At 39.3% G+C, this 19759-nt stretch overlaps 1 protein-coding gene across 1 annotated transcript in view; it reads right to left on the bottom strand.

Annotated features, from left to right (window-relative positions):
* mgat4c (mgat4 family member C) overlaps positions 1 to 19759 on the bottom strand; it is a 221285-nt gene that overhangs the window by 112929 nt on the left and 88597 nt on the right. The window contains exon 4 of the mRNA XM_074676815.1: positions 7192 to 7262. The gene's annotated coding sequence lies outside the window, so the exon portion shown is untranslated. The remainder of the gene's footprint in view (positions 1 to 7191; positions 7263 to 19759) is intronic.

Raw genomic sequence — 19759 nt, 5'->3', positions numbered from 1 at the left:
CATTTTTTTCAATCTGAGATAAAAAATAAAAGTCTTTGAATATTTTGCAATTTTTTGTAAATTTGCAAATTTCCTTTCCTTTTATTGCTGCATTTTTTTTTTTTTTTACAAATTATTTTGATTCCTTTTGAAAAAAAAAAAGTGTTCTAAAGTTTGTTGATAAATCAAAGAAATTTTTTTTTTCTAAGTTCTTTTTGCAAACTTATCCAATTTTCCAAATAATGGCAGTCTTTTTTTCTTAATTAAAAAAGAAAAAAATTCTGCATATTTTTTCAATTCTATTTTCGGACAAGTTTTGCAAACCACTGATATGGCTAAATTTTGAAAAAATGTACTGCTTTTTATTTATTTATTTATTTTTACTTTTGGGAATTTTTTTGTAATTTTTCAAATTTCTTTTTTAAATCAAGTATATTTTTAATTTTAATTTTATTTTGGAAGTTTTTTAAAATTCTAAAATGTTTTGCCAAATATTTGCAAAATTTTGAAATAAACCCCCAAAAAAGCACGTGTCATAAATAATAAAAAAACCTTCACATTTGGATATTTTTCACTGGATTTTACCTGTGCAAAGAATTTCACACACTTAAACGTCATGAAGATAAAGTAGATTTTGTGGCTCCTGAATGACTTTAATCGAGGGGACCTGAGGTAAAAAGGCTCCTATGGATGATCATTGAGAGGTGCAGTCCAGCCCATGATGCTCTAAGTTATGATGTTATAAAGGTCGAGGGCTCTGTCGCCATAAACTGTCAGACACGAGTGACAAACGACGGCTTCTCCAGCCGATCCAATCTTCACTGTGTCCCTCTCTGGTGTCCTGGGGGGCCAAACTTGGATGACAGGGACTTTATTTCCAACAGTTACAAAAAAAATTACGAGCACAAGATGTTCCAGGAAGTCATGACATCTCGCTGTCAAAAAAAGGGTCGAGGAATTCTCTCCAGAGCCAACCCCATGCACCGAGGAAGAGGAAAGACAGACACATCAGACTTCCTCTTCGTCTACTGTTCCTGCCCTGGAACCACAACAACCTGATCATTAACGTCAGAGAGGAGCGAGGGATGGAAATACAGGAAGTCAGACTTAACATCCTAACTGTTGAAAGTCAGCTCCTGCATGAAAGCTTTAAACTGAACGCCCGGCTTATATCTGAAACATCCTGTTCTCTGAGGTATGAGAGTGTGTGAGCTGTGAGAGCTGAGCTTTCTTTCATCATTACTGTACTGAGCACACACATGGTACAGCGCCGTGCTGCGTGAGCTAACGTGACGGAGAGGAAATGAAAATGAGGAAGGGGAGAATGGAGGAGCTGGAGCGGCTCGATGAACTCCCCGCACGTACCCTGAATATTTCACAACTGACACACAGCCGCTACCAGACGATACCCCCCGAGACAAACAGAGACAGAGGATCAGGGAGGGAGGGATCAAAGACAGAGAGAGTGATGGATGGATGGGTGGATGGATGGGTGGATGGATGAGGGATGGAAAAATCCCTGACTCTGTGTGTAAACTGATCAAAACGCTTCAATCTAATGAAAAAAGAAAAAAGCACATAGCATATTACTTAGATTATTAAAAAAAAACTACAATTTTTGAAATTTTGAGGGTTTTTTAAATTGAGCAAATTTGAAATCACAGTTTTTTATTTTTTTTATTTTCTGCAAATTTATGAAATTTGGCAAAGTTTTTCCACATTTCAAAATTTTTTGAAATTTGGCAAATTTCTAAAATTTGGCAACTGAAGCCCACTGAGTGTGTGCAAATGAACCAAGAAGATATTGTCCAACCCAAGGGTCTTCAACCTGTGGCTCTGGGGCCTCATCTTCGATTCCTTTGCAGTGGCTCCTTGAAGCTTTAAAAATATCATTTAAATGAATAAATAATTTTAATTTTCCTTACATAGGGTATTGAAGATAAAAGACACTGACACTAAATAAAATCATGCGTTGACATTCTGTTTAACTAAAAATGCATTAACTCTTAAAACAAAGCCTTTAAATTTTTTTGCAGGCATGTTGGCAAAATTCTTGACATTTTTTTCAATTCAGAAATAAAACTCTTTTTTTTAATTTTTGCAAAATGTTGACATATTTGCAAATTTTAGTTTTTATTTATTTATTTTGCAAATAATTTATAATTTTTTTAAACTTTAATTTTTTTTTTAATCAAGCAAATTTGAAATTACAATTTATTATTATTATTTTTTTGCAAACATATCTGGCACATTTTTTCACATTTTTGAGAATTTTTTGCAAAATTAAATTTTGTAATTATTTCCACATTTTCAAATTGTTTTAGAATTTTTGAAAATTTTTGAAAATTTTCAATTTCATTTTTTTAATTTTGCAAAATTTCAAATTATTTTTAAACAGTTTACAACGTATCATAATTCTTTTCAAAAATCTTTTTTTTTTCTAAATATTTGCATTATTTTTAAATCCCCCTTTCACTTTTTGTCAGTTGTTTAAAATGTTTTGCTTTTTTTTTTTACATACTATAATTTTTGCTAGATTTTTGAAATTTTTTGAAAAATAGAAAAAAATAAGACAACACTTAATCATCAACAAATGCTAATTTTGCGACAAGCCAATCGAGTCATCCTTACTGGATCATGACCAGGCACAGAGAGGAGCTGCAAATACAATGTGGGGAAAAGCGTCAGACACACAAGTAATGATGAGAACAATCATGTTGACACGTGTTTAACAAAGAGCTGATGCTAAAGTCAACTTTTCAGCAACAAATATCACACAGCTACCTGTTTGTGTCTGTGTAACCTCAGTCAGAGAGGATCTCATGCAGCGTCTTTGGATCAAACCAACTCCAGGAAGAGGGGAGGATGTTTTTCCAGGTTTGAAAGTGAGGCACAAGTAGCAGACTTGTTTTGACTTAAATAAAAAAAAATCAGCAGCTGTGATTGGCTGAAAAGGAGGGGGCATCTGATTGGCTACAGACTTTGCCAAATGATTTTTTTTTTCTCAACATTTGTGAATCCTTTCTTGTGCATTTGTGGTTTTATACATGCATTTGTAAATATTTTACACATTTGCAAACCACACATCACACATTTGTGTTTTTATTTCCACACATAAATTTTACATTTGTGGATTTTGACACTGATCTGGCTCCATACATTAAAGGTTTTTCCAAAAAGTTGTGCAAGGATCACTTTCCCTGGTAACTTATTATATTCATGAATGAGCAACTACATTATTTATTCAACTTTTTTTTTTTTTCAGAAAATAACAAGTAACTATAACTTATTACTGTTTTAGAGTAATTTGCCCAACACTGTTTGAGGGGCCCTCTTAAAAAAAAAACAAAAAACAAAAAAAAACCCCAAAAACTTGTTTTTATTTCTTATGTAAGACCTTTTTTCAAGACACAAAACAAGAACATTTTCCTCCTCTAGCTTCATTTTTGGCTTTAAAAACGTAAATAAAATGTTTTTTTCTTACTTATCTGCCAAATGTGGCTCGTATTAAGTTTAATTTGTCCAAAAAGTAGACATAAAAAGTTGATAATATTTCAGTTTTTGCGCTGCAGGATGCTCGTAGTGATCCCCTGACTCCTAGTTGTTTCTCTGACAGCTTTTCAGATAAGCTGCATCTGTGTTGTTGCAGGAATATTTTAACTTTGTTTGACACAAAGTGTGTTTTACTTCTGGCATTTTAACCATTTTTCTTTCTTTTCTTTTAAAAAAAAGTGAAATATGGGATACAAAAGAAAAACGTAAATAAGAAAAGATGTTTTCGCTGATTTTGGGTGTTAACGTCTGGATTCGTGAGTTGATCCTGACATCCAAAGTCTCTTCAGACCAGAGCGCAGACTTTCAGACCCACAGACAGACAGACAGACAGACAGACAGATGTAGTCCCTCCAGCTCCTCACCCACATGGGTTTCTGTCTCAGGCTTCATCTCACAGGCGTGTGTGTATATATATATATATATTTCAGGAGCGGAGCGGGCAGTGCTGTCAGGAGGAGCTCTCCACAGCTGACAGCGCTGCCTTCCAGCTCCAAACGTGGCTGTCTGAGAGCTCACCCACATCACTCCAGCAGCCAATACCCAGGACACGCAGCGAGCCTCGCAACAGACTGCTTTCAATCCCACAACACACCCACTCCTGCAAACAGCACGGACCCTGAACACACACACACACACACACACACACACACTCACACACATGCACTGAGGATGAGCTGCAGAAATGAGTTGCAGTCAGAGGAGGATGTTTATCACTCTGGACAAACTCTCATGGTGGATTGATGACCCTGTGCATGGACTGAATCATGGTGATGTTGATGTTTCTTTAAATCATTGATGTCTTCTATTATTCACTCATAAAGACCCTCTGGACGAGCTCCTCCTCTGACATGCAGCGGCTCAAACTTTCTGCTCAGTAAGGATTAAAAACCAAGATGTTGAGATGATGTTCCTACCACCGTGCAGCCCACAGCTCAAAAGTGAAAAGTTTTTTTCTTTGGCTTTTTCAGGAGTAAGAAAGTCTGACAGGTGGTAAACTTGTGGGATAACTTCAGGAGAACAGTGGGTCCCTCTCAGGGGATCAGGACTCCTTAGGGTCAATGAAAAACACTGATAAGAGGGTCATAAAAATGCCAAAATCCAAAACTATTTATGGTTTCATATTTCATCCAGTACTGTAAAAATAAAATCCATAACAGAAGTTAAACTTGAGTGAAGGCAGATAAGTTCATTAAACACAGCAACATGTGAACATTTTCAGGGGAGTGTTTTCAGTCTGTTCTGGATGTTTTAGCCGAAAGTTCATTTTTTTGCCATTAGCCTGTGTTTAAGACTTTAGCTTCTGTTTTATCCTTTTGCTTGTGTTTAAGCTATTAGCTTGTGTTTGAAGCTTTACCCTGTGTTTTAGCCTTTAGCCTTTTTTAGCCTCTAGCCTGTGTTTTAGCTATAAGCCTGTGTTAAAGCATTTAGCCTGTGTGTAAGCCTTAATTTTTTTTTCTTTTGGTCTTTAGCTTGTGTTTTTAGCCTCTAGCTTTTGTTTTAGCTTTTGTTTTAGCTTTTAGCTTGTGTTAAATCTATTAGCCTATGTTAAAGCCTTTATGCAGTGTTTGAACCTTAAGCCTCTTTTTTTTTTTTAGCCTTTAGGCTGTGTTTAAGCTATTAGCCTGTGATTTAACTTTAAGTCCCTTTTTTAGCCTTTAGCTTGTGTTTAATCTATTAGCCTGTGTTGAAGCCGTGTTTCAGCATTTAGCTTGTGTTTTGGCCATAAGCCTTATTTTTTAGCTTTTGGCTGCAGTGATAGTCTTAGCATGTGTTACAGCCTTAATCCTTTTTTCCCCTTTAGCCTTTGTCAGCCCTTAGCTTGTGTAGAAGCTATAAGCCTGTGTTGTAGCCTTAAGTTAATGTTTTGCCATTAGCCTGTGTTTGAGGCTTCACCCTGTGTTTCAGCCTTTTGCTTGTGTTTTAGCTATAAGCCTATGTTAAAGCATTTACCTTGTGTTTAAACTATTGGCCTGTGTTTAAGCCTTAAGCCTCTTTTTTAGCCATTAGCTTGTGTTTTTAGCTTTAAGCTTGTGTTTTAGCCTTTAGCTTTTGTTTTAGCCTTCATTTTAGGTTTTATCTTGTGTTAAATCTATTAGCCTGTGTTTAAGCCTTTATGCAGTGTTTGAACCTTAAGCCTCTGTTTTGGCCATTTGCTTGTGTTGGGGCCATCAGCCTTCTTTTTTTTAGCCTTTAGCCTGTGTTTAAGCTATTAGCCTGTGTTTGAGCCTTAAGCCCCCTTTTTAGCCTTTAGCTTGTGTTTTAGCTTTCGTTTTGGCTTTTGTTTTAGCCTAAAGCTTGTGTTTAATCTATTAGCCAGTGTTGAAGCCTCTATGTTGTGTTTTGGCCTTTAGCTTGTGTTTTGGCCATTAGCCTCATTTATTAGCTTTTGGCTTCAGTTTTAACCTTTGCATGTGTTTTAGCCTTAATCCTTTTTTTCCCCTTTAGCCTTTGTCAGCCTTTAGCTTGTGTATTAGCTATAAGCCTGTGTTTTGTCCTTTTTGCTGTTTTTCGGCCTTTAGCTTGTGTTTTGGCCATTAGCCTCTTTTTTTTTTTTTTAGCTTTTAGCTTCAGTTTTAGCCTTAGGGTGTTTTTTGGCCCTGAACCTTTTTTCACCTTTAGCCTATGTTTTAGCTTTTATTCTGTGTTTTAGCCTTTAGCATGTGTATTTTATACTTTAGCCTGTATTATAGTCCTTAGCTCATAATTTAGCCTTTAGCCTTTATTTTAGCTTTAAGCTTGATTTTGAGCCTGTAGTTTATGTTTCGACCTTTAGCCTGTATTTTAGCATTTGGCATTTTTAGCCTCCAGCCTTTTTTCAGCCTTTATCCTTTTTTTAGCCTTTAGCATGTGTTTTAGCCTTTAGCTCGTGCTCTATCTCCCTCCTGTTTCTCTTCTTCTGCTCTTCTGTCCTTTTTCTGTCTGACAGTTAGGCTCCAGTGTTCACCATCACTACAAAATTAATCACAGAAATCGTTTTCAGCAGAGAAAAACACAGATCTCTCTTCTCTCCACTAAATTTTGTCGGCATCACTAAAGTTTGTGACTTTAACAACCTGAACACAGAAGCTGAAAAAAACATGTAGAGAAAACAGACTCTGATTATCTCATATTAAATTATGTGTTTTTGAGTTTACTTAGAAACTCCTTTTCCTTTTTTTTCTCCCTTTTCTTCCCAAAGAAATTAAGTTTTGACTGGTTTCAATTAAGCCAGTGGTCCTCTCTCGTCACTTCCTCTAAATGAACGGTCAAAAAACACGAGGATCCTTGAAATGTTCCCACAAAGAAAATTCCTCAAAACATGAAGAAACAAAGCTCTGTTTTGAAAAACTAAAATGACTCAATACCTTTAAACTTCAGAATGAACTCAGGGATTAATTCCACCTCAGGGAAATTCATTAACCTTAAAGATATATAATCCACTCCTGTGATATTTCACCGTCCTCTTTAACCTCCAAACCAGCGCAGACGAGCGTCCGCAGCACGTTGCAATAAAAACACGGTTTCATCTCAGCCGCTCTGTGTTAAGTGCAGTGTTGTGATTTAAAGTTTTCCATGTTGTGCTGATCGATAAGTCTGCATCAGATGAGCTGCAGGTTTACAGGAGCACAGGAGGAGGAGGAGGAGGAGGAGGCGGTAAATCTGACCTGGAGCACTTACTTCCACTGCGCATCCTATGGGCCATTATTGGTGGGTGAGCTCACACATCACGGTGGCAGGGGTCTTCCAGGCTAAAAAGGAAGAAGAAACAAAGGAGTATTAAATCACAGAGACCTGGCTCTGAGCGACACACACACACATTCACACACACATGCATGGGGTTAAACGCTGCAGTGTGAGGAGTGTGAGGAGTGTGAGGAGAGTGAGGAGAGTTTAGCACCCAAAGAAGCAGAGAGAAAGGGAGCGCGACATTGATTTTCCCCCTCTGAAGTGCCAGTTCATCATTCTGTGAGACACACTCTATCGATCCTCCGCCTTTGGTTTGTTTGTAATTTTGGGGGCTCAAAACCGTTCACACAGATAGATCCTCGTTTATGCCTCCCCGATGAAGGATGGAGGGATCAAAGGATGAGTGGAGACGACCTCATTCTGCGAGGTGCTCCTCAATCAGAGGAGGCCTGAGGTCGCTGCGCAGCAAAACAAAGACAGAGGCTCAACGCAGACAAACAGCAGACAAACAGCAGACAAACAGCCTCCTGTTTTAAAGCTGCATGAGGTGAGAGTCTCATCAAACCCAGCTTTAATCACTTTAAATCCATCCGCCGTCCTCGTCCTCTCTCAAACGAGCCGGTTAGTGGGTCAAAACGAGAGATTTGTGAGCAGTTTACTCACGTCACGTTGCATCATCTGGATGCAGGATTTCATCCTTCAAGCAATTACCTCCTGCTGCCATTTGGAGCTGGAGGAACACGCTAACCTGCCAAGTGCAGTTTTAGCTCAAACCCTCTAATGCCCCTCAAAAAAGCTCTGAACGGAGTCATTACTCGTTACTTCTCCGGCCAAAAAAAAGGCAAATCAGGGTTTTTAAGTCAGCACTCGTCAACGTGGAGCAGGAAAGGGCTGGGTGGAGGATGCAACAGGGATTTATTCAATATCTGACATCATTTCTGTCAGGATTATTCTCGTCATGCATTGCGTAGCTTTTTGTCCTTAAAGGCCACCGTTGCTTGTGGAGCTGCACCAACAACAAACGTGAGCAAAGGATGTTTAGACCAAGCTTCAACCTCCTGCCGTGCAGAATGAGGCTGATGCAGAATTTTTAGAACCTGCAGTTCCTCCAGTGTCCACTAGAGGCTGTCTGCAGAAACACCAGAAACCACATACACACCCATTCAAGAAGCCGATCGTGACAGCAGACATCAACATGTTCAGTATCTATCTAAGAGTAAAATCTTTTTATAACTCGTTAGTTTAGAGGAGATGAAGGCGATGAGTTTTTCATAATTAGCAGAGCGTCCTGTAGCTGTGACTCTCTGGCAGCGTGTCCAAAGTCAGACCCACACGCCTCCAGCTTTCATCTCTCAGTAGATTAATCATGTCACTGAAGTTTATCCTGCGCTAATTATGTGAACACTTACATTTTATGTTAAAGTCTTGCCAGTAAATTCTCACTAAACCACATCTGGACTGTTCGTAGGCTGCTGGTTTGAAGCTCAATAACTCTTCCAGTTGACGTAAAATGAACAGATTTATCAGGATGTGAAAATGTGAGAGTTCAGAAAACTTATCAGAGGAAACAAGAGCAGGTTAGAGTCAGGAAACTGAGCAGAATACACCAAACGTGGAGCAGAGGGAAGAAGAAATCAGAAATGAATTTTAATTTCGAGTCAGAATAGGCTGAATATGAAAAACAGTCGTCCTCCCTTCCTTAACTACCTTCCTTAATTTCCTTGCTTCCTTTCTCCATTGACTTCTCTTCCCTTTGAAATTCCTTATTTTTCCTCTTTACTTGTCTTCATTTCCTTCATGTCGTCATCTCTTTATTCATTCCTTCCTTACTGACTTTCTTCCCTTCCTTTCTTCCTTCTCTCCCTTACTTTTGTTCCTTTCTTCCATACTTCCCTTCCTATCTACCTCCACTTCATTCCTTAATTCATGTCCTTCCTTTCTTTCCTTCATTACTTTCTTCCCTTCCTTTCTGTCTCCTTAACTTTCTTCCTTTCCTTCATCTCTCCCCTCCTCTCTTGTTTCCTTTCATTCCTTTCTTCATTTACTGTCTGTCTTTCCTCCCCTACTTCATTCCCTCCTTTCCTTTCCTTTCTTTCTCCCTGACTTCTCTTCCTTCATCCTCCTTTCTTTCCTCCTCCATCTTATCATTCCCTTCATCCTTTTCCTTCCTTTCCTCCCTAGTTTCCTTTTCCCCCTCCTATTTACCTCAATTTTGTTCCCTCTTCCTTTCTTTCCTCCTTACCTTTTTCTCTCCTCCATTCCTTTCTTCATTTACTTTCCTTCTTTCTTCCTTATATTATTCCCTCCTTTCCTTTTTTCCCCATCCTCCCCTTTCCTTTCATTCGCCTTTACTTCCTTCTTTCTTCCTTACTTCATGCCCTCCTTCCCTTTCTTTCTTTCTTTCTTTCTTTCTTTCTTTCTTTCTTTCTTTCTTTCTTTCTTTCTTACATTATTCCCTCCTGTCCTTTCATTTCCCTTCCTCTCCTTTCCTTTCTTTCTCCTTTACCTCCTTTTGTCCTACCTTTCTTTCCTCCGCCCTTCCTTCCCTAGTTTCCTGTCTTTTCTCCCTTTTAACTTAATATCCTTCCTTTCCCCCTCCCTTCCTTCTTTCCTTCCTTCTTTTTCTTCTGTCCTTCCTTTCTTTCTTTCCTTCCTAAGTTACCCCCTTCCTTACTCTGCTTTCTTTTTTATTCCTCAGTGATATTAACAGTCTTACCTTTTACTCTCTGTTTTACTTTTTGTCCCTTTCCTTCCTTTTTTCCCTTTTTTCTTTCCCTCCTTCCCTTCCTCCCTTTTGCTATGTTTACAGGTCAGAATAGTCTGAATCTAAAAACCAATCCTGATCAAATCCAGATCCTGATTCTGCCATAAAACCATCCTGACATGTTTCCCCCACATCGCCCCCTGATGGTGAACATGTTCCTTGGTCAGAAGCAGAGTTCGCTGATGTCAGAGACACCTGAGGGACAGGTGATCTGTGATGTCATCAGTCTGTGATGATGGAAAAAGGAGGTTTGAGGACACAAACAGGGAAAGTTTTCGACAGAAGAAGATATTTATCAGAAGTTTTTGTATGATTATAAAAACATGTTAAAATGTTCAGAAAAATCAAAACTTTAAGAATAAAATCGAAATAATCAACAAAAAAGTCAAAGTTAGAGCGTTGGAGTCAGGCATCAGAAATTTAAATCAGTGGAGGATGGTTTGAAGAATTCAGTCTAAAGGTTGAACATGAAGTATAAAAAAGTCAAAAAGTCAAACTTTGAGTTTTCAGTTAAAATGTTAAAAATGAGGGGGAAGATTTGATGACATTGAGATTTTATTCCTCTTTTTAAGCCTCGCTCCAAGACAGAAATATCGATTTCTGACACGTTCAAAATGCACCATAGCACAACCTCCTCATAATTTGGCAATAACTAACTTCTGTTGAGGAGTTGAAGGGAGGAATAAACATTATAAACGCTGATTTGAGGAGAAAAGGAGTGTGTGTTTATCGGTGAAGTGAAGTGAAAGCACCTTGGCTCTAAGTTTAACTCCTCTGCAGTGGAGTTGAGGGTTGTTGTTGGTGGTTTCTCCACGTTTCAGCCTGATAAACACCGCACTTCTCTCCTGGAGCGAGCAGAAAGGGTTTTCACTGCCAACACCGAGCCGGCTGCATCGCTTTTCACAGCGTGTTTTCCTCCGCGACCTCCATCGCTTCCGGGGAAAATCCTCCACCTGAGAGACAGCCGCCCACACGCTGCCTTACCTTAACATCTCATCTGCATCTCCTCACTCCCTCCATCCCACTCCCCCTCATCACGCTCAGAGCGTCAGAGAGCTGCCACCTCAGGAGACCGAACCGTGGGGGTCATCGTACTACAGCGGCGGCGCATTGACTGCAGGGAAACATCCGTTAGCCGGAGTCTAAACTCACATGTTGGAGTGATTAAAGACTCTTCAGTTTGGAGGCCTCACTCTGAAAAACAGGCAGCGTCCAGCTTTCTACAGGGATCAAAGGAGCAGGCGACCAAAGTCCAGAGTTTATCTGCAGCTTACTGACACAGACGAACAACCTCAGCGTGGTCCTGCAGAGCTCAGCGCAGAGCCACAGAGGCCGCACACCGAGACGTGGATCTTAGGAAAGATGAAGTGACTGAAATCCTGAGAAGATGTCGGAGGAAACCAAAGTGAAGAGGGTTTTTTCAGTCTTTAACCTAAGCTGCTGATTTGGGATAGTAGTATCTTTACATGAATCACACTGCGAAAATTATATCTTAAGTGTTTTTATCTTATTTTCAGCAAAAAAGTCTTTAAGATTTAATATGAGCCACATTCATCTGACCAGTCCAGAAAAATATCTTGTTTAAAGTTATTTAAAGATGCTGTGAGGAGTTTATAAGTGATCCAGCAAAAGTCTCACTTCTAAATATATGCCTGATTGTAATCCAGGCTAAAGGCTAAAACACAAACTAATCTGTTTATGCTAATGTTTCCTCCAACCCACAGTCAGCAGTTATTCTGCAGCGGTCTGTTCAAACTTGAGAGTCTATCAATAGGTTGGAGCAACGGGTTGCCGATAGCACTACATATACCGGCTGCTACAACGTTTGCTTGATGTCACGTTTCAAACCATAGCGCTACGAAACTGTACTGATAAATACCTTAACCCGACTCTGGGCCACAAGGTGGCAAGGGAGTGGAATCAAAACATATCCCCCTCATAGCATCTTTAAAGAAAAAATGAGGTCTGAATTGCTTGCAACAAGTAAAAAAAATCTGCTACTGAATTCAATAATAAAGCATAGATAAAGCATACAAAGAAAAAAAAAAGCTCAACATCCCCTCTTTAAAGTAGGAAAATTAATAAGCGTGTAACAAGCAAACCTGGCTTATTGGAGTCTTTTAAAAAATGATCCTCTGCTTGACTTACACAGGATCTTCACCTGATTTTCTGAAATGATGAGGTCATAGCATGAGGTTTGCCTACAGGTTCCGAGAGGGCTGGCCAATCAGAGAGAAGGGGGCTTGTGGAACAGGTAGCCTTAAAGAGACAGCAACTCAAAGAAAGTGCTTCAGACAGAGGCTTGAATAGGGTTTTTCTACAACACAGTTGGAGAGAAATTGTGTTGGTTTTTTTGTTTTTTAGCTGATAGAGCATAAAAACCTCATTAAAAAAAAAGAAAAAAAAAAGAAAAGAAAGCTTGATACCCCTCTTTAAAGTTGAAAACAATGAGCATGCAACAAGAAGGCCTGACTTCAATCAATCAATCAATCAGTCTTTATTTGTATAGCACCAAATCATAACAAATGTTATTTCGAGACACTTTAAAAACTTGTTGGAGTCTTTTAAAAAATGATCCTCTGCTTGACTTACACAGGATCTTTACCTGATTTTCTGAAATGATGAGGTCATAGCATGAGGTTTGCCTACAGGTTCTGAGAGGGCTGGCCAATCAGAGAGAAGGGGGCTTGTGGAACAGGTAGCCTTAAAGAGACAGCAGCCAAAAGGGAGTGTTTCAGACAGAGGCTGAAATAAGGTTTTTTATTTTAAAATCACAGTTAGAGTAGAATAGGATTTTTTGAGCTGCTAAAGCATAGAAAGCAAAAAATAAAAAATAAAAAATAAAAAAAATAAAAAAGCAAAATACCCCCTCTTTAAAGTTGAAAAACAATAAGCATGCAACAAGCAGGCCTGACTAATTAGATTCTCTTTAAAAAAATGAACTTCTATCTGACTTACACAGGATCTTCACCTGATGTGCTGAAATGACGAGGTTTTTGCATGAGGTTTGCCTACAGCTCTGCCTTTTACAGGCCCCTAGAGGGCTGACCAATCAGAGCAAAGAGGGTTTGTGGAACAGGGAGCCTTAAAGAGACAGCAGCTCATATGAAGGTTTTCAGGCAGAGGCTGAAATAAGGTTTTTCTAAAACACAGTTAGAGTAGAATATGTTTTATTGAGCTGATAGAGCATAGAAAGCCTCAAAACAAAAAAACGAAAAAAAGGCAATATACCCCCTCTTTAAAGTTAATGATAACAAGCAGGCCTGACTTATTGATTGGAGTCTTTTAGTAAATGACTCTCTGTTTAACTTACACAGGAACTTCATCAGACTGGCTGAAATGGTGAATTCCCCAGAAGGCTGGCCAATCAGAAAGAAGGGGGTTTGTGGAGCAGGAAGTCTTAAAGAGACAGCATCTTAGATTAAGCTGGAATAAGAGTTTTTAGAACATCAAAGTGAGAAAAATAGGCATTTTTTGAGCTGTAAATCATGTAAAGATGGGGGAACCAGAGGGAAAAATGAACAATGAAAAATAACAGTACCCCCTCTTTAAGGACTTAGAGTCGAGCAACTCAACTTCATATTTCCACCCTCTCTCTAAACCCAGCAGCATCTGATCCGCGCACATTCAGCCAGAGATGGGTGACTAATCAATCACGGGGCGTAGTGATTGGATGCAACATAAGGCTGCAGATTGTTGGGATTTAGCGGCACATGTCTGAGAGCTACTGTTTAAAATGGAGAAAACAAATCCATCTGGAGCGCTCCGCTGTGCCATACTTTATATTGTCTGTTCTGGATTTGTCTTCTTGACGTTATCTGGCATGTAGGTTAAGACGGAGCTAAGTACGAGCTGCTGATGTGTCTGTCCCTGCGATGAGACACACCAAGTGGCAAAATTCCCTCCTAATAGGCTCATCCAGTCGTTAAATTATTAAAACCATAAAAGCATTATCCGTCAAACCCAGATCAGCTCCAGTCCGGATCCTTGAGATGGTGATATTGAGCTGAGTGGTTCTGACAGTTCCTCCGTAATGAGCCTCCATCCTCGCACAGTTAGCACAAGCGAAATGACTGACAGTCTGGGCACTCTGGGTGGAGGTCGTCCGTGTGAACCGAGCGCCGCATCCTCCAGATGCTCTCGCCATATTCGCAGCCTACAGGCAGTCTATCTGCGGCACTTGTTCATTTCCTCATCAGAAAAACACACTCCGGTCATTACCAGCTACATTTGCAGTCAGGCTTCACGCCGAACTCTCCCGTTCGACTCATCCGTCACAGCGCCATTCCCGAGCAGTTGGATCCACAAATGATGCAAAGCACAAATCTTCTAATTATCTGCGCCTGTCTTTATCTGCTTACACTGCAAGTGTGTGTGTGTGTGTGTTTGACGAGGCTGCTTTATGAGTGGAGCAGGGAACACGATCTGAAACAACATCCATCATGTTACGGCTGCCAAGGCCACTTGGGGGGACGGCACAGGCAGCAGTGCGCTAAGAATTGCACTTCACCTTGGTGCAATCCTCCTGTGTACGGGCAGAGTGGGAGAAAAGAGGGGTGAGCATGGCTGGGAGTGCCATGGAGACAATAGCACTCTTCTCTCTTTCATTATTTACTCGTAGCGCTGTCAGAAACGGACAAAAGCAACACAACACTTTGGTATTCTGGAGAAAAACATCCAAAAAGCAGCGACGTCAGGGTCAGACGGATCAGAAGTTTCTTAGAGAGATTTTTACTTTTGTCACCGTCAGATCTGCCTGAAACAGAAGCTCACTCTCAAACCACAGACTAACCGCGCTGAAATGACAGTGCCACATGTTTTCTTTGGTTCCTGCAGGTTTCTACTTCTTCTTCTTCTTTTTTTTTTTTTTTTTTTTCAAGCAGCCTCCTGTGGGTGTGCAACAGCATGTCCAAAAAAAGAAAAAGAGAGGAGTGGGTGTGGGAGTGTGCCTGCTTTCTTTTGTCAACATTTCAGTTCCTGTTTTAACCTTCAGCTCATGTTTTTAGCCTTTAGCCCATGTTTTAGCCTTTGGCTCAAGTTTTTTTAGGCTTGAGCTTTTGATATTGCCTTGAGCACATTTTTCAGCCCCAAGCTTGTGTTTTAGCCTTAAGCTCAATTTTGAGCCTTTAGCTTGTCTTGAAGCTCTTAGCTAATGTTTTAGGCTTTAGCCTGTGTTTTATCTTTGGCTCAAGTTTTTTGGCCTTTACCTTGTGTTTCAGCCTTTAGCTTGTTGCCCATGTTAAAGTCTTACGTTGTTAAGGCTGTAGCTTATGTTTTAGCCTTTAACTCTTTTTTTTTTTTTGGCCTTTAGCTTCTATTTTAGCCTAAGGCTAAAGTACTTTAGGCTCAAGCTTGTGTTTTAGCCTTCAACTTTTGTTCTTGCCTGTAGCTCAAGTTTTTTTCAGGCTTAATTCTGTGTTTTATCTTAGGCTTTTTTTTAGCCTTTAGCTCTATTTTGAGCCTTTTAGCGTGTACTTAAGCTTTTAGCTTGTGTTTTAGGTTTTCACCTGTTTTTTTTCGTCTGTGGCTCAAGTTTCTTAGCCCTTAGCTTGTGTTTTAGCCTTTAGCTAGTGGTTTTCTCAAGCATGTTTTAGCCCATGTTTAAGATCTTAGCTCAGGCTTAAATCTGTGTTTTATCTTAGGCTTTTTTTAGCCTTTAGCTCTATTTTCAGCCTTTTAGCTTGTACTTAAGCTTTTAGCTTGTGTTTTAGGCTTCCGCCTGTTTGTTTGTTTTGTCTGTGGCTCAAGTTTCTTAGCCCTTAGCTTGTGTTTTAGCCTTTAGCTAGTGGTTTTCTCAAGCATGTTGCTGGCCCATGTTTAAGACCTTAGCTCGAGTTTTTTAGGCTTTTGCTTGTGTTTTAGGTTAAGCTTTTAGCCTTTAGCCTTTAACTGTTTTTTTTAGCCTTAAACCTGCATTTAAACCCTTTAGCTTGTGTTTAAGCTTTAACCTAGTGTTTAGACTTTAGCCTCTGTTTAAGCCTTTAGCTTGTGTTTAAGCTTTAACCTTGTGTTTAAGGCCTTAGCCTGTTTTTTGTCTTTAGCTCAAGTTTCTTAGCCTATGGCTTGCGTTTAAGCTATTAGCATTTTATAGCCTATGTTTAGCCTTTAGCTTAAGTTTTTTAGGCTGTAGCTTTTGTTTTAGCCAAGCCTGTGTTTGAGCTTTTAGTTTGCTTTATTTTTAATCTTTCAGCCTTTGTTTTAGCCTTCAGCATGTTTTAGCCAGTGTTTTAGCCGTAAGCTCAAGGTTTTTAGGCTTCTACTATGTGATTTAGATTTTAGATAAATGTTTAGCCTTTAGATAAATTTGAGCCTGGTATTAGCCCTAAGTTTTTGCTTTTGCTCTGAACTTTTTTTTCACAGCCTCTAGCCTGTATTTTAGCCTTAAGCTCAAGTTTTTTAGGCTTTGGCTTGTGTTTAAGCATCAGCTTGTTGTTTTTTTAGCCTTTAGCCTGTGTTTTATCCTTTAGCTCTATTTTGAGCCTTTTTGCTTGTGCTTAAGCTTTTAGCTTGTGTTTAAGGCTTTCGCCTGTTTTTTGTCTTTAGCTCAAGTTTCTTAACCCCTAGCTTGTGTTTTAGCCTTTTAGCTTGTACTAGCCTATGTTTAAGACTTTAGCTCAAGTTTTTTTTTAGGCTTTTGCTTGTGTTTTAGGTTTATCTTGTGTTTTAGGTTTAGCTTGTGCTTTAGCCTTCAGTTTAAGTTTAATAGTCTTGAGCTTGTTATTTAGCCTTTAGCTCAATTTTGCGCCTATTGCTTGTGTTTTAGCCTTTAGCTTGTGCTCTATCTCTCTCCTGTTTATCTTTCTTCTGCCTCTCTGTCCTTTTCCTGTCTGACAGTTAGGCTCCAGTGTCCACCATCACTACAGAATTAAGCACAGAGATGACTTAACCTGTTGACGTGTTGATTTTCCGGCTGTGCCGTTAAATAACTTCAACCCTCCTGCTTAAACACGCTCTCCTTACCATCTCATCAGATCTGCCTGAAACAGAAGCTCACTCTCAAACACAGACTAACGGCTCTGAAATGACAGTGCCACATGTTTTCTCTGGTTCCTGCAGATTTTTTTAGCAGCCTCGTGTGGGTGTGCAACAGCCTGTCCAAGAAAGAAAAAGAGAGGAGGAGGAGAGTGGGTGTGGGAGCGTGCCGGCTATCCTTTGTCAACCGCTCAGTGCCATTTAATGGCCTGTAAACCCCTTTGCAAGAGAAAGAACAGGCAATTAGCATACTGAGTGGATTACAAGATTGCTCTGACTCCTGGATTAATGTGTGCACTTAATCTTCTCTTTGCTAAGCGATTCTTGGATATACAGCCACTGAAGGGGAACAAATTTCCCACCTCTCAAAACACAACATGAGAAAGAGGTTTCATTTCAAGACGTCGCTCAGGCTGAAAGACGGGAACGCTTTGTTTTGAAAGATGCTGGAATAAGTTATGGGAGGACAAAATATCCTTTTACCTTTGGTTGAATTTACAAGACTAACAAGCAGGTCTGTAAACCTAAATTGGTGTGGAAGAAGGAGGATGCTGTACGCCTCTGCAGAGCGTGCTTGTACCTTAATGGCCTCCAGGCCCTGCAGGATAAATATCTGGTGAATCAGACTGAAGAAGTCTTTGTAAACCGGTCATACTATATCGTGCCTCGATGTGATCAAACATTCAGTTCGACTCTTTGCAAGACGACTGTTCTGCTCCGAGTCCTCACAGCTGGAGCTCCCTGTGTGTAGCTCCACCGGCTCCATTAAAGCAAATGAGACCGTTTTTTTTCCCCACGTGGAGCTGGAGTAAGTGCAGCCTAAGTGGCCCCAGCGCCCTCTCAGTGCCCTCTGTGGTTTGTCTGAGTGCCCCCGAGTGCTCTTTGTTCCAGCCTAATTGGCCCTTCAGCGTCCTTAGTTACCCCCATGAAAAAAATTAAGAGTTTTATAGTGAAGGGTGGGTCCTTCATGTACAATCCACTTCAACCACCATCCAGAAAAAGTTCATCTTTTCATTGGATGAACCTCTGATCATCACAGGAAACAGACAGGGATTACAATCCTCACACAATCTGAGATTAAAACCCAGAGCCTGTTTGAGAATCAGTGCAAAAACAACACATGAAATGCTAAAACTGAGAGTTTAAGCTGAGTATCGGAGGAAATATAAAAAGTTTATATTGAATAAAATTCTGAGGTGGAGTCAGGGCATAGAGGGGCAGAGAATGCTACAGGTGTCAGGTTTGCAGACGGAGATGTAAACAGCCACCAGTAGGGCTGCACCATAAGACCAAAAACCAATGTGTCATTATTTCTAGGTTCAGATTTAGTCAACTGGCTAGTTATATTATATTATATTATATTATATTATATTATATTATATTATATTATATTATATTATATTATATTGTATTGTGTTGTATTATATTATATTATATTATATTATATTATATTGTATTGTGTTGTATTATATTATATTATATTATATTATATTATATTGTATTATATTGTATTATATTGTATTGTATTGTATTGTATTGTATTGTATTGTATTGTAGTGTAGTGTATTGTATTATATTATATTATATTTCTAATTTTTAAATAACATTAACTAAAATTGGAGTCTTACTCTAACTTTTATTGCTATAAATCAGCTACCTGGATATTGTTGAACATGCTAACAGGTCTCTGATTCTCTGCCCATGTTACAGCCTTTAACTCATGTTTTGAGCCCTTAGCTCTTGTTTTAGCTTAAAGTTTGTGTTTTAGCCTTTACCTCGTGTTTTAGCCTTTAGCTCATGTTTTGAGCACTAAGCTCGTCTTTTAGTTTAAAGTTTGTGCTTTAGCCTTTTGCTCATGTTTTTAGCCCTTATCATGTTTTAAATTAAGCTTGTGTTTTAGCCTTTAGCTCATGTCTTAGCCTTTAGCTCAAGTGTTTTAGCTTTAAGCTTGTGTTTTAGCCTTTAGCTCATGATCTCAGCCTTCAGCTTATGTGTTTTAGCCTTTGGCTAATGTTTTGGCTTCAGATCATGAATTTAGCCCTTAGCTCATATTTTTGCTTTAAGCTAATGTTCTAGACTTTAGCTCATGTTATTAGCCTTCAGCTCATGTTTTTAGCCCTCGTCTTTTTTTTTTTTTTTTTTTTTTTTAGCTCAAAACTTGTGTTTTAGCCTTTAGTTCATGTTCTTACCCCTTAGCCCGTGTTTTGAGCCTTAAGCTTGTGTTCTAGCCTTTGGCTCACGTTTTAGCCTTAAGCTTATGTTTTAAGCCCTTAGCTTGCATTTTAGCCTCAGGCTTGTGTTTCCGCTTCGAGCTTGTGTTTTAGCCTGAAACTTTGTTGTAGACAAAAAGTGTAGATAGTTTGTTGTTTACCCTTTTGCACATGTTTGTTGCCATATGCTTATGTTTTTAGCCTAGTAGCTCATATTTAAGCCTGTCGCTCTTGTCTTAGCCTTAACCTTGTGTTGTAGCCTTTCGCCTGTCTTTTCGTCTTTTGCTCGAGTTTTACCCTTTAGCACATGTTTTAGCCTGTAGCTCGTGTTTTTTCACCTTTAGTCAGTGTTTTACCCTTAAGCTCATTTTTTAGCCTTTAGCTCCTGTTTTAGCTGTTATCTGGTGCATAATCTCTCTACTGTTTATCTTTCTTCTGCTCTTCTGTCCTTTTTCTGTCTGACAGTTAGGCTCCAGTGTCCACCATCACTACAAAATTAATCACAGAAATCGTTTTCAGCAGAGAAAAACACAGATCTCTTTTGTCTCTGATAAACTTCATTAGCGGGTGTGGTGCTGTCATAGAGTCAAATCAGGCTTGTCCTGCTCGACCT

The sequence above is a fragment of the Halichoeres trimaculatus genome, unplaced genomic scaffold (assembly GCF_033239565.1).
Source record: "Halichoeres trimaculatus isolate MK-OKI-2021-1 unplaced genomic scaffold, fHalTri1.1 fHalTri1_scaffold_10, whole genome shotgun sequence".
Lineage (NCBI taxonomy): Eukaryota > Metazoa > Chordata > Actinopteri > Labriformes > Labridae > Halichoeres > Halichoeres trimaculatus.
This window is presented reverse-complemented; position numbering and strand designations above follow the sequence as displayed.